Source organism: Calonectris borealis, chromosome 3 (genome assembly GCF_964195595.1).
Source record: "Calonectris borealis chromosome 3, bCalBor7.hap1.2, whole genome shotgun sequence".
NCBI lineage: Eukaryota > Metazoa > Chordata > Aves > Procellariiformes > Procellariidae > Calonectris > Calonectris borealis.
The window spans coordinates 101,094,111-101,109,814 of NC_134314.1; the positions used below are offsets into that span (position 1 = coordinate 101,094,111).

Here is a 15,704-nt window from a genome sequence, read left to right on the forward strand (position 1 = left end):
CTGAGAAACGGTAGGCTATTTTTTTGAATGGCTGGTACGACATACCAGTGTATGCAATTTATTTTGAGCGCTGCTTATAATTTTATTATAGCCAACCTAATCCTGAGAATTAATTTTACTGGAAAACATTAGTAGATGGCCAGAAATATGCTTGGTTTTCTCCTCATCAATCATTCAATGCCTTACTTCTCATGGTTCTCTTCTAATAAAAAGCAAAATGTGATTTTTTTTCTTAAAAAAAAATATTAAGTTCTGTATTTCAGTTAGTCATTTTAAACAAAGGAAACCATCATATGCTCCCCCCCCGAAAACAATTGTAAGAAACATTTTACAAAACAAAAGTAAATAAAACTCAACTTTGAACTGAATGCAAATAAGATGAACTACAAGAAATTAAAGATCTACTCAGTCAGTCTTTTAGACTTCACTTCCTGCAGATAAATACCCCCAAGGTAATGGGGGTACATTAGATTCGGCATGATTCTATGTTCTTCTTATAACATATCCAACTAAAAGAAAATAACTTGCAATATGAACTATGAACATTTTGTTAGAGTGCAACACTTTTAATTTTACAGATATATAACAATGCTGCAATATTGTATCCTTTTAAGGAACTGAAACATGCTATAAAAGTTGGAATTTTTTACAAATGGTTTTCAGGGAAACAATGCCAATTCCACTTTTAATGACAAACAGTTGATGAGGTGTCTGACTGAAAAAAAGCCACGAGAACAATTTTGAGAGATGCTACTTGTCAGGTACAATGTCTTATTTCTGTATTTTGCACAATTTGCACTATTTTTCAAAATACCTTTTTATTTTCCTTTTCAAAAAGTAATTTAGCCGTCACTTCAAACATATAAACTGAACACCTGCAGTGCTCAGCTTTCTGCATGAATCCATCTTTCACGATATGCAAAACAGAGATACCAGCTGCTGGATCCTTAATCACACGGGACAGAAAGTCTGTAGTTGCGATTTTTTGGTCATAGTAAGAAGGCAGACATAGCCATAGACAGCAGTTGGACACCAGACCAATAGTTTGCACCACAGAGTTCCTCCTACTATGGAAATTCATTCACGGCTTGATACAATCTCTTGAAATCAGCCAGGGGTTTTGACTCATGCATTAATTACCCAGACTCACTAGATACCTAAGCACATACACATGAAGGCCTTTGTATATGTTTATACTCTTAAAGCTTGGCACATATCTAAGAAGTAAATTCACAGTGTCTTCATCTTTGTGCTTCAGTTTTATGCCTGTGAAACAGGAATATCTCTTAGCTACATTGCAAGGATGCAGAAGAGAGATACTTGTCAATTCTTATCCTCCGTTACTCCAGTTCAGCATGCAACACAATGAAATTTCTGTTATTGGAATACGGGATCAAATTTAGCAGATTTTTGCCAGAACTCTTCAGCAGTACACTAACTGCAAGTAATCCTAAATGTCTTTTTGAATATAGCTTCACATGCTATATAACATTGCATAAATAGGCAACTAATCACTGAAAATGAGGTTTCAATTCATGAATCACCTTCTCACACTGCTATTTAGACTGCTTGTCTGCAAACCTTTTCTCTAACTTACAGATGAGAAAAATAGCATCACATTGGATTTTCTCATACTGTCTAGCTATGAACAAAGTTCCAGCCATTAAGCCTGTCTGTCTAAAGTAAAATCTGAGCTTTCTCCTTCAATGAAAAGTTTGTTAGTTCCCCTCTAAAACACTCAGCATATTTATTCTGCATAAAATGAATTATACATTCATACACAGAGGTTAATTATCACAAAACATCACACAGCTTTTGACAAACAACTGGTGTGGGGGGGAAGCATGTACAGCTTGACTGAGAAAGCCTGTTACAAAATGTCGAAGTAATTGCCACTGGGAAAATAAGTTTTACATGAGGTATAGGGGGAAAGACATCTTTCAGATGGATGTACAAACTTTATCTACTGACACTTCATGAGTTCAACTCTGCATAAATTGAATTCATGGTAGACAGCTAGCTGACTGTTGGTCTTAACTAACAGAAATTACAACTCTTCTCACTATAAAAGCTCTGCAGACACAGAATTATTATTACTCATTTCTGATTTAATTTTTTTTTTTATGATTTGTGATTCTCACCGGTACTGATCGTCAAAAATCATCCAGAAAAAAAGTTCAAAAACTTACACTCAACTCTGCAAAAAATAAAACTGAATTACGTGCAAATAACTTCTCTGATTAAAGTAAGATGAGAAAGCTTAGATTATTTTAGAAGTGTAGGCAAAAGGAAAATTATGTTTACCTTTCAGTTGCAGAAAAATTGCCCCCATTAGTTTGCCTGACAGATGTATATCCAAGATTTCAATTAGTCATTCAGATAATGAGTTGTATATTTACACAAATCTTATGGCAAAACACAATTTATGAATATGACGCATGTATGAAGACTAGAAATGAAAAACAGACTAGATAAAGACTACATGTATAGAGACTACAAATGAAAGATATCAGGTGATACAAGCCCATTATTTGTCTACAGCAACTTAAACTGCTACTGAGCATTTTCTAAGCCAATAAAACATGCATAGTCCAATCACCTCCTATCCTCTAGGGCTCTAGCCTATAAAAAAAGAAATCAGTTGTTTTTAACTTGAAAAATCCCTTTCGAATTAAACTGCCTCCAACTCCAAGAACCTTAGAGCTCTCTCAGTGCTCAGCCTTGCAGTGCTTATAAATCAACCACTGATGATCAAGAGACAAGACCTCACAAAGCACTCAAAAGAGCTTTAATTCATCATGTTCTGAATTCCTAGAAATAAACAGAAAGAATTACAATTGTGCTCAGAATAAACTAAACTGTAACCACGCAGTAATGACAAACTTTTCCATAACGCTGCAACAAGAATGGCTGGCTTATGGGAATGTCCAGTGCTGGAAGAAAGGAACAAATAAGGTTGCCTCTTTCCCAAAACCCTGCAGAGCAGTATGCAATAAGGAACTTCCACACATCGGAGAACATGGAGACATAATGTCCTAAAATCATACCATTCCTCACTTGATAGTGAGTGAGTCCGTACATTAAATCACATTTAGGTAGAATCCCCACTGTTACAGAAATGAAATAATAAAAAGTCCTTCCATTTCAGCTTTTTATGGCAATTCTAAAGGCAATGACTTAAATTAATATATTGCATAAAACTACAAGGTCACCTTCAGTTCAAAGGCAAAGACAAGCATTCAACTAATGAAAAGATACCTGAAATTCACCTTTATTTTGGAATTGGCTTCTTGTACTCCTTTGATATCTGTGAATAAACCTGTACAATGCGACTTACACCAAGATTCCCCAGGCCTCACTGCCATTTTACACTATTTTTTTGATTGGTAGACACTGTGCAGTGTCTAGCACCTATTCCAATCTGAATACAGGAAGATTGCAATAGTTTTTCTGAATTCCTGAAATAACAACACATGAGGTAATACAGTTTTCAGGAAAGCATAGTGAAAATTATTCTGTGTATAAATAATAACAGTACCATACTACTAGATGAATATTAACAATATTGAAAATACTGTTTTGAAAAATCCCTTTCAAATTAAACTGCCTCCAACTCCAACAACCTTAGAGCTCTCTCAGTGCTCAGCCTTGCAGTGCTTATAAATCAACTACTGATGATCAAGAGAAAAAGTTCTGAAAGCACTCAAAAGAGCTTTTGTAAAGAGGGATACCGCAATGCACAGACATTGTATTCTTATAAAAATAAAAAACCCCTCTAAATTAAAATGAAATCCTGCAATTTTTTTTTACATAAACTTGATGTTATGCATATGCAAATTCTCTTTGACTATAGTATTCTAAAGATAGATAGGGCTATTCATTTGCATAAATTTAAACACAACATGTAATTTAGAGAAGAACTTTTTCTTTAGGATGAAATGTATTTTGACTTATTCAAGTGTAAAAACCACATTTCATCTGCATCTGATATTTGTTTTTCATCTTCTACAGAACCAACTTAAAAGAAAATCAGACACAGTAGAACAGCAAGGGAAACAAAAATGTGAACTTACAATAAGTCCATTTAGGCAAAGTTACTGAGGTAGAAAAAAACAGCAAAGTCAATTAAACGCCAAGATGTTGCTGCTTGAAAGGTGATTTGAGCTCTCACTGCGATACGTTATTTCGGATAATATGCACATACACAGCATACAATAAATAACTGTATCCTCCATAAGTCTGACTACCTGACAGAACTCATTTAATATTTGAACAATCTCAGCCAAGGCTCTACAGCTATTATTAATAAAGAAATCTTTCTGATAGCAATGACGGACAACCTTCCACGCCAACAACGCAGCACAGACCATGCCTAAGTCTCCTCAAGAAGCTAAAGACAGCAGGAAATCATGGCTCTCTTGTTATGAAGACTAAAACTACAACTGACTTCTGTTCAAGTATAAAGCAAACTTGAGAAAGGTAGACCTGCTTTTACAATTCGGGGTGGGGTGGGGTGGGTGAGAGGAGACCACTCCGACAATCCCCAAGCAGAACAACCCGAATAACTCACCTCAACTGTTGAACAGTTTTTATAACATGTAATTGCTAAACAGCACAGTTTCCAACTCTTCTAATTTATCATTTGACTGTTAACATAGAAGTTATGCATGATCTGAGAAATGAAGCTCAGAAATTTCCATTACCACATTATATAAGAATAGTATATTGTAAGTATAGTAAGCACATAATATAAGGACGAAAAGAACCAACTTAATCCATGTAACTGCTTGTTTGATCAAAATTATACATGCACTTAGTACCTCAATGAATTGTACTGAAAGGCAACAAATACTTTAAAATAACATTACTGAAAAGACTTCATAAAACACTGTGTTTTACAATGCAAAGCTTCCAAATACCTAATTGAGCTTCTGTAGTATATGTGGCTGCAACCCTAAACTACAGATTTCCCTTGCATCTGCAAGGTTAGGCAGTAGTAAATGAAATCTTTACTGAAAACAGGCACAAAGAGGCCATTTACATGTGCTTTGTTTGTTTAATTTATAGTAAAACTGATAAAAGTCTATAAACATGCATTTAATTGCCCAGCACACGAATCACTAACTCAGTTCCCTAGTAGAGAAATTGGCAAGACTGATGTAAAGGTTTTTATAATCCTATTAAAATTTGACATGAACAACATTGTAAAGAGTATTTTACTATTTGTGATGATCATGCATTTGACAGTTAATTATGAAAAGTTTACTCTACTGAGCTTGATAACAAGAAAAAAATCTGCAAATTGGACTATCATATTTAAATTTGCTAACCTTCAAGAAACAGCTCCTTTTTTTAGAAGGTATTACAGAAAAACTTTTCATGTTAACTCAAAGTCAAAAGCGCAACCAACAGAAACTCCATCTGAGAACAAAATATATTTGAGTATGCATAAACAGGAGTTTTATTCTGGTATATTACCTTTGTCAATTCACCTCATCTAACCTTAAACATCCTCTGATCTATTTTAGATACTCGTCTTCAGCTGAGATGAATCAAGTCTAGGCAACATTCTTCTACTCTGACCATAAAGGTAAGTCTTACTGGGTTAGCACAATCACACCTTTTCTGTCTTGTATTCTGTTCCAATTTCCACAAGTAGAAACTCCTGAATCCACTTGTTGTACCTTTTGTTCCATGCATTACTTCTGAAAACTTCATTAAAATAGAAAGCCATCACCTTTTAGTTGAACCAATCACCCTCAAAGATCTCTCTGCTTCTGGCATATTCTGACTGGTATTTTGAAATGATCATTTATTTTGCTGCTAACTTACTACGTTTTCCGACAACTTTGAAGCTTCAATGCATTTCAGACTGAACTTAGTGGAACAGATTTCTACAAGGTTCCTGGGCATTTTCTTGAAGCAAATGCAAGTTAGGCATAAACATTTCCTTTTATACTTGCTCCTGAAGGTAGTTCTAGTACCAGAATTTGAGCTTCACTTCCTGCTGTCTAGATCCCAGTAAGGTCATCTTGAATCGACAGGAAATCTGGTTTTAGACAACAGACTATGGACACTCAAATTGCTGTATGTAGAACAAAAGAGGTGCACAAGGTACTAACAAAAAAGTTCCTCCACTCCATCCAAAAAAGTACTTTACAGTTGACAGCTTTTTCCACGAAAATCTTTTCCTCACATGCCACCATACCGGTCATCGAAGAGCCTAAAGCTGCTGCTGTTGTGTGCACAGGAAAAGCAATTCTTGCTTTGATGACTAAGCAACTGGGTTTAAACTAAATACACTGATTTATTCTTGTAATTGCAATTTGGTTCACTCACAAAGGAAACATTAACTACTTCAGGACCACATGGTCTCAAAATCATCAGCCCTCATGATTTCTTAAAGCCAGTTAAAAACAAAAGGCTAGACATATACTATTTGTGAAATACTAAACTCAGGAAAAAAGAGGCAATATTTTCTGAATTTTATTTTTTGAGAACTGCCTATTGTATTAATGTGTCCAGTTCTCATATCCAGCAATTGTCATAAGGCTGATCACTTAGCAGAAATTACAGACCACATTTTCTGAAAATTGATAGGACACTAAGACACAATATTTGTTTATCCTGTCAGACATTTCTCATAGCTGCACATTATCCGTCTTCAGGGTCTAACAGTTGCATGGCTGTCCAATTTTTAATACTTAAATATTAGAATACAGAATATTCTAAAAATATTTCATACTGCCTGATAAAATTTTATCTTCTCGCAACAGAATGAAATCATTGCAACTACATCAACACTAATAGAGATAATCCAGCACACAGACTTTTGACAAGAGAATGAGTTGCGACATTCAAACAGCTCCTGCAGGTCTCTGGCTAGTATGAGTGATTTTCAAATTCAGCAGTGGTTCTTCCAATAAATGGGAGTATTATGTACTACGAAGTAACAGAACAGATCCCTCCTATGAGATTACAGCTGGATTCCACTATTCTAAAACACATTTTTCATTTATTAAATGAAAACAAAATTTTAGTGTATATGGGAGGCATTTAAATAACCAGAAAATACAATATACTGAGTCTAAGCATCTTGTACTTTCATAATGGTAAAAATCCAAACAGTATGCAGATGAGTTTCTTATTTGTCTCTTTAGTTGTAAAAATTTTTAAACTTGAAATCCTGGAATTCCAATATTCCCAAACATTAACAGGCTTGAACTCTTGAGTTTAATAGTTTCTATCTGATATGTCTGGTCTATTAAAAACAACATGCTCTTACAACTGAGTTGCAGTGAGAAGCAAAAAAACAGAGAAGACATTAGGAAATACCTCTAAAGGAATTATTTTGTTCTTTTTCAAAACCAACAAAAGTTTTAAAAGTCTTGGATACAAGTTCTCTGATGTCGTGGTTTAACCCAGCAGGCAGCCAAACACCACACAGCCGCTCGCTCACTCCCCCTCCCCACCCTGTGGGACGGGGAAAGAATCGGAAGGGTAAGAGTGAGAAAAATCGTGGGTTGAGATAAAGACAGTTTAACAGAACAGAAAAGGAAGGGAAAATAACAATAATAACAATAATAATAATAATGATAGAATATACAAAATGAGTGATGCACAATGAAATTGCTCACTGCCCGCTGAACAAAGCCCAAAACCAGCAATCGCCACTTCCTGGAACATGCCTCCCCTTCATATAGTGAGCATGACTTCACATGGTATGGAATACCCCGTTGGCCAGCTGGGCCAGCTGTCCCTGCTATGCTCCCTTCCAGCCTCTTGTGCGCTTGGCAGAGCATGGTAGCTGAAAAGTCCTTGACTAATAGACTACTTAGCAACAACTAAAAACATCAGTGTGTTATCAACATTCTTCTCATACTAAATCCAAAACACAGCACTAGGAAGAAATTTAACTCTATCCCAGCTGAAACCAGGACATCTGAACATCACCCAAAATTTACAGCTTAAATTTCCCCAACCGCTCCCCTTCTTCCTATTAAGTGCTCAGCTACTTGACCTCCATTAATTCTAAAATGCCTTGCCTTCAAGAAATGGAACCGACTGCATAGCAAGTGCTATTTCTAGGCGCTCTCTGGATATTTTCACAAGTAAAGAGGGACTCTGGGTTTTTACACAGATACTGTGAATATAGTTTATAATTTTATTTATTAAAAAGGAAAAAAAAAGCTTTGAACAGAATGCCTTTCCTACAGGCTACTTCTTCCTCCATTTCAGAGGCTCTAATTCCTCTTCCTCTCTCTGTCTTAGTAAGAGGGTACTCCTCTTCCCTACCAACTCCAAACTCTTTGTACTGCTTTAAATGGACAGAGAGTACCTAACTGTGTCAGATTCCTGCTCCATAAAGAACTCCCCAGAACACAGTGCTCTCCTTTTAAACCTAGATACATCAGATAAGCAGCACTGGACTAGGAACAGGACTGCAGCTGGGAGGGAACCATTAGCATGAGAAAAATTCCATGCAGCAGTACACAGACATCCCCATAACAGTGACTCTAATTAGCAGTAAAACGTTCTTCCCAGGCACCTTCCACTGTTCAGATAAGTGTGTCCACACTGATAGCTGCTAACAGCTGCCACTGTGATGCTGCCCAGGTTAACATAGGTTGGGAATCTTTGTGTGCCCAAAGACACCCTTCAACCACCTGAACAACTTAAGATGGGTAGATAAAGTTCAGAGGTTAACTCCCTCTACAATCTACTCTCTAGCTGGTGGTTTTGTGCTAAATCTCAGAAATTACCCCATGTTTCATAAGAGAGAAACAAAATTTTTAAAGGTTAGTACTTGCTCTGTTAACTGAATCATACTATGCATGTTATACTTTTTCTTACGTTGCAGTATTATAATCTAATTACACTGAAGACTGGTAGGTATTAATGCTGTTAGCTTAACATTAGTGTTTGCACTTCCTAATCTTTGGGTGTTCCTTTTATTTTTAGACTGAGATTTGCTAAAAGCTTAACATATTGTCTCAAGCCTTTATGGAAAAGTCAGCTGAAACTCAGCATGCTAATGGCAATGACTGAACACATACAAAGAAGTTATCTATTACCCAACATCATCACTGGAGGGAAGGTGACTAGCAGTTCGAGGCTTCTCTTGCAGCTTCTCTTAATGAACAACGACTGTAGGTAAGCACAGAAAAAGATGCGGCCTATGATCATTTTTGAAGCACAGGTGTTTTGATTAAATGACTGTCCACTCACATGCTTGTTTAGTAAGAGGTAAACTTCCAGTCCCAACTCTTTCTCTACAGATAAAGAAGCACTGCCCCAGGATAAAAGGCAGAACACTGTGGGCTGAATCTCATCAGTAGGTTGTTAAGCTGGAGCACCATAGTAGAATCAGTTCCAGTTGGAAGGGATCTCAGGAGATCTCTAGCTCAACCTCCTCCTCAAAGCAGGCTCAGCTGTGAGGTCAGACCAGAGCTTTACCCACTTGGGTCTTGAAAACCCCTAAGGACAGAGATGACACAACTTCCCTGGGTACTTGCTCCACAACCTGACCATCCTCATGGGAAAAAATTTCTGCTCATGGCCATTCTGAACATCTCATTTCAAGTTATGTCTCTTTTATCTCATCCTTCCACTATGCACCACTGTCAAGAACCTGTCTGTCGTCTCAACAATCTCCCTGCAGTCACTGGGGGGGCTGCTGTTGGTCCCCCCCTTGAAGCCATCTCTTCTCCAGGTTGAACAACCTCAATTCCCTCAGCTTGTCCTTGCCGGGCAAGTGCTCTAGTCCCAAGAAGTGTGATGGCCTCCACTGAACTTACTTCAGTTTATTAGTAACTTTCCCACATTGGGGGACCCAAACCGCAGTAGCTAGATGTGATTTAATGAGTGCTCAGTAAAAGGGGATGATCACTTTCCTTGATCTACTGGCTATGTGCCAGGTGACACAGTCCAGAATGCTGTTTGGCCCCCTTCACTGCCAGCGTACACTGCTGGCTTACATCCCCTTGCTGTCTGCCAGCACCCCAGGGCCTTTCCCACAGAGCTGCTCCCCTCAGCCCCTTTGTCCCCCAATAAATCTCATACACTTACAAAATATATGAATAAGAGTTACCTTCATATGCTATAGTTCTCCCTTCATCTAGAACAAAATTGAAGTCCAATCTCAAGCCACATAAGAAGAAAACTATCCTTGTGATTGAGACACTACCAGATGTAGGGTTAATTATGGTCTAATTTTTTTAGTCTTGTCACTCTTCTTTCATCCTCCTATTTGCTACAACATTGTCCAAATTTCAGAGGGCATTCAAATGACTGAAGTTTTCTCAGATAATCAATAGAGTCAAAAAGTCTATAAACTACGTAAGGGTCTAAGACCTTGGCAATGTGATCTGTTTAAAAAGGGAGCAAAAAAGAGAAATTCAAGTTAACTGTTAGCAGAGAAATCAAATTAATTCTCTGCACTTGTGATGACTGGACAAAACTGGAGAGGTTCACATGCTTCATGAGAGACCTAAAAGAAGACCTACCTCAAAATGAAGCATCTGTAGGAGAGGTTACAAAACAATTATACAATATGAACATTAACAAGTTATTTAGTTTGGACAAGGATGCTCTCAAGACTTCTACAGGAACTCAAGGATACAATAGCCACTAATAGTGACATGTGAACTCAAATCCATTTGTGTTACCTAGGGTGTGAAGGAGGGTATATGGGCTAAAGGAAAAACGTGGGCAACTAAGCACTGCTAAGGCTCACAGCTTTATTAGCCAAATTAGTAGAAACTGCAACAAAGATATACTAGAGATAGGTCAGTTTGCCTTTTATAAAGAAAAATCACACCTCGCTACTTACTGAAGTTCTGCAAAGAGATCATAGAGATATGTAAGGAAGCTCAAGGTGACAGCCTACTGGATTTCTAATAGGCTTTAAACAAGTTTTAAGAAAACTAAGAAACCACAAGAGACACTATCGTCTGCACGGATAAACAGCTGACAGTTTGATTCAGCATGGTTCATTAAGAACAACCATGGTGGGCCAAGTCTTCTCAAAAACACCTATTTCAATATTCAAATGTTCTACATTGTCTAACAAAGCACTGTTCTACCAAATCCTGGTACACAAAAGGTTCATTCATTATTGCTTGACAAAGTAAATGTAACATCAGAAAATTTATTTCAATAAATTACACTTAGGCTCTAATTTTCTTTAAAATCATAGGAAATAGTTATTCCAAATTTTATTAGTTTTCTTGAAAACACAACTTAGTATTTTTTTGTTTGTTTTTTTTTTTAGTCAGAGAATTACTCCAAATAGTTTCACTAGACTTAGGTATCGTGACCAGATCACAGTCACGATAAAGTTCTTTGTCAGGTTTATTTAGAAAATATCCTTTGCTTCAGAAGTTTTAATCGAGCTTTGACAGACAGGGGAACAATTATTGAACTCTGTTGGCTTTGTCCCAGTCTTTCCACCTGATTCACAACCCTATGAATAAATAAAAGTAAGCCATTACTTACGAAATTACTGATTTGGCCAATGAGGTTATTTTAAACACTTGGCTTCCCTATCTACAATAACACTTTGACTGTATTTGTTTAGCTAAGCTGTCATGTATTTTACTGTGTGACAACTACAATTAGACCTACGATAGCATGCATGAGGCAGAAAGACTAGTGCAGGCACATGAGAGAACATTTTTTTTAATGCATTAAAAGAAATCCTGTAGAGAAAAAAAACATTCTTGAGCATTATCCTACTTCATGAACTATCTCTCTAACACTTATGCTGGTACTTTTCCCTCTCTCATTCTCTGCTTTCTAGCCAACCATGTAACAACTTGTCACTGCATCAGTTGTTCCACTGCTGAGAAATACTGGTTGAAATGCCAGGATTTGAAAACATTTGGTTTTAAATAGATCAACTTGTGAGACAGGGAAGGATCAGTGTTCCACTGAAGTCTACAAAGTATCTAAATTGATTTGCCTTGGAGCAATTTCCCTGACCTTCCTCATACTTGTATTTCCCTCTACACAAAACAGGAATAAATAAAATCTGTTAGTTAAAGGTGATAGCAATTTGATCATATTCAGAACAATTTATAAAAGTATGCCTTTTAACCAAATAATGATGATGATAATGACTTGCCCAAAGCAAAACTGTGCAGGGTTTTTTTGTTGTTTGTTTGGTTTTTTTGTTTTATTTTGAACTTATTTGAACTTTATTTGAACTAATTTTTTGAACTTAGTAGTCACATGTTTTTTAACTTGCTGATCAAATACAGTAGCTGGATGCACCAGACAGCAGCTTCTGGCCATCACGTGCAGAGAATCAGGTACCTTGCTCCTAGACTGCAGAGTAGGGATGCTTGAAACAAGATACTCATTGTCCAAATGTATGCTTTGGTTCTCCGAGATAAACCTTTTTATTCTTGCTTTGTACAGAGGAGCAGAATGTTACCACACATTGGAAACAGATTTGAAAATAAACAACTGCTATATTCACAGAATAAGCCACTGGAGAAATGTGTTGTTAAAGCAGAGAAAGGACCTTCTTTACTATCATACTAGCCAGAATTTGAGTCAATGCTGTAGAATATACTCTCCTGTTCTCCACTGTAATAAGAGCAACTAAAAAGACTCTCAAAATCTTCGAACTAGAGTCTAGAAAGACTGGAGCATTTGGCACTGGGGGGAGAAGGAAGGGTTTCACATAACCATAATATCATTCGAATCTGACAACTTTGATCATAGTTTTACTCTCAAAGATGCTCATAACAGAAGTCGTAAGAGACTGCTAAAAGAAATCTGGTCTGGTCTTTCTCCGAAGTTATAGTCTTCACTAAATGTGTAATCTAAGCAATTTAGCTAAACCACGACAAACAAAAGCAGCATAGATAAACAAGGCTTAGGCATTTTCAACTGGATTTAAACTTCGTTTGTATTTGTTTACTGTAACTGCATAAAGGATTTATGATTTACTGTATCTCAAAGTGGAAAAACAGTTGGATCTGTAATACTTTATCATGTATCTTGATTTTAATAAACCGTTTAGTCTTTTAAAAAGAAAACATTCTTTCCATTTCAAAAATTAAAGAGAAATATAAAGTTATCCAATTCACCCATGGGGTGGGGTGGGGAGGAGAAGGTATGCTGCATTATCCAAAGTTTAGCCTAAGCACCACGTTTTGGAGTGTTTTATTTAAGGACAGAAAAATGGTAACATCAATGCAAGGCGGGGGGGGGGAGGGCGGAATCTATTCCCACAAAAAAAAAAGCATATAGTTCTCCAATAAACACTAAAGACAGTAGTCCATTCAGACAGAACATAAATTATCACAGTACTGAGAAAAATGCAAGCAATTTCGATTTTTAATCTACTAGAATACATCAGTGTGTTTATATCAAAATAATTTAATGCTTACAGAAGATGTGGAAGACTTTCACAGTTCAAAGAACTTTTTCATTTTTCAGCCACTTTGTGACTGGTCTTCTGAAAGCTAATCTGAACTGGCATGTTTTAAGTCATTTGAATTGGATTTATATACCAGTAACTTTTAAAAGAAAATAACTGATGGTGTGCGAATCTTCGATTTTTCTAATTTTTTTTTTTTTAAATGGCTTTGGGGGTTTTCCTGTAAACATAAAATATGCCTACCAACCTTCAAAAAGGTATACTTGCTTTACATTAAAATTGGCATGACAAATTTTACATGTGAATAAAGTTAGCAATGCTTTCTATTTTATTATATAATACTATTATTAGATGACATAAAACCTCATTTTTCTCAAGTGATCCCTGACTGACTCGAAGTTGTCTAAATTCTTTCTTTTTATTTAAGGTGATTGCTCTAGGCTTTTAGTTTTAAAGAGTCATACATTAAGGCATAATAATTTGGACATACAGATCATTAGCCACTTTTAAAAATACAGGCTGAAAAATTTATTTCAAGATTCAGAAATCTTCACAGAATCCCTTATTTTCCAAGCATATCTATTTTATTCTATTAATTTTAAACATTGTGTAGATTTGTTTTAGTGAATAAAAAGGCTTGACAGTGAATGGATTAACTTTCAGGCTGTCGGCTTACATAAAGATACAGTAATAGCTGAATCATCTTTTTCTTTTCCTTGGAGGTCAGACGGCTACGGAAACATTTAGATAACAATCAGTCAAAACTACAATAATTCAAATATTTTTATCCTCCTAAAACCAAACTTTTTTCCACCAGCCACTGAAAATAAGCACAGATTAATCCAACTACACTGCCAAAGAAGTTCTCTGTATACCACCAGATCTTTGCTTTGTGGGCAACTTGGTATTTCTGAACCTTAATAACTGATGGACTATTATTGCCTACTAAGGACAGCAAGAAGACTGCATCACTTATCACATTTTGGGGATTAATGGGGAGTGAGGAAAACAAAACAGTAAAACAAGTGAAATTCTGCCTTCATGATGTAAGAGAAAGATCTTCTACTCATTTAATTGAATCAAGGATTTAACTCAGAAAGTTAAGCTCCAGAAGAATTTAGTAACTTAACTTTTAATAAATACGGAATTTAATCTTAGAAAAAAATTAAAGTAAAATTTCCATGGGAAAAACATTTACTATATATGCAATATTCACTATTCCATAATTAGGCTCTGCCTTTAGTAATTTAAGTAGCAGAATTCAGAAGGAAAAGACTTCCTGCCTGCCAGACAACCCCACCTCATCCTGAAAACCCAATAATTCAACCACCTACTTCAGAAGCACATCAATACTTCCTGGCTACTTGATACACACATTGAGACAGTCATTTTCTCTTAGTCCTCTGGGAAGCTTTCCTCTTAGGCATATGAATGTCTACATAATTATTTCTTTCCCTATGACAGGCACATTTTACAGCAAGCATAGCAGCGTATCATATTCCAGTCATAAACTTGTTCTGAAACAAGTCTGTTCGCCTTATAAACAAATCTGGAAAAGACTTCCTACAGTTTATTTCTGGTTATTAAAGAGAAGTCAGAATAGTAATGGAGGTGAGCTACGGCATTCAGAACTCCTTTGACTTAGTGCAAGTAATATTCCTGTCACATAATCCTTTCTTATTAAGGAATAAATACCAAGATTCTTGAAAACAGTATCTATGTCTAGATACTTCTCAAGAAACTTTTTCTTTTGTTAGCACTCAATGTAGAGTGCACATTTCACTGACAAAACCAGCTCATTTTAAAATTTACTAAGTAAATATAATTGCAAACATAACAAGACACAGCTGCTCATGCCTCTTAAATAACACCCAAATACTAAATAAATATTGTACTTGAAATTTTGTTTAAAAGAATAAAGTTCCTATGTAGCAAAAGACTAAGGCACAGGTAGTTGTGCTAGATTATAAATAAATGAAATAAAATTTTAAAAATACCACTGATTTTAAAGATATGCCAACGCTTGAAACATTTGTTTCAGTCCTGCTACAAAGCAGACAAAATGCTTGGATGAAAGCCAGTATATTAAAATAAAACGACAAAAAGACATTATCTATGCAGAGCCTGTTTTAAAAGGGAAAGAATACATTTTTCACTTATTTTGTTACCATGTTATTATTCTACAAAATGGGCTGGTCCTCTACATCTTCTTTCCACGAGGCCTATATCAAAGAACTAACTGGACCGTACTATTAAATAAACAAACACTGAATGCCTAAATTGTGTTACACACAAGCTTGAAACGGACAATGTC

At 36.1% G+C, this 15,704-nt stretch overlaps 1 protein-coding gene across 2 annotated transcripts in view; it reads right to left on the minus strand.

Moving 5' to 3' along the window:
* The window catches only part of MTA3 (metastasis associated 1 family member 3), a 148,326-nt gene that overhangs the window by 94,304 nt on the left and 38,318 nt on the right, over nucleotides 1-15,704 (minus strand). The gene's annotated exons all lie outside the window — the stretch shown is intronic.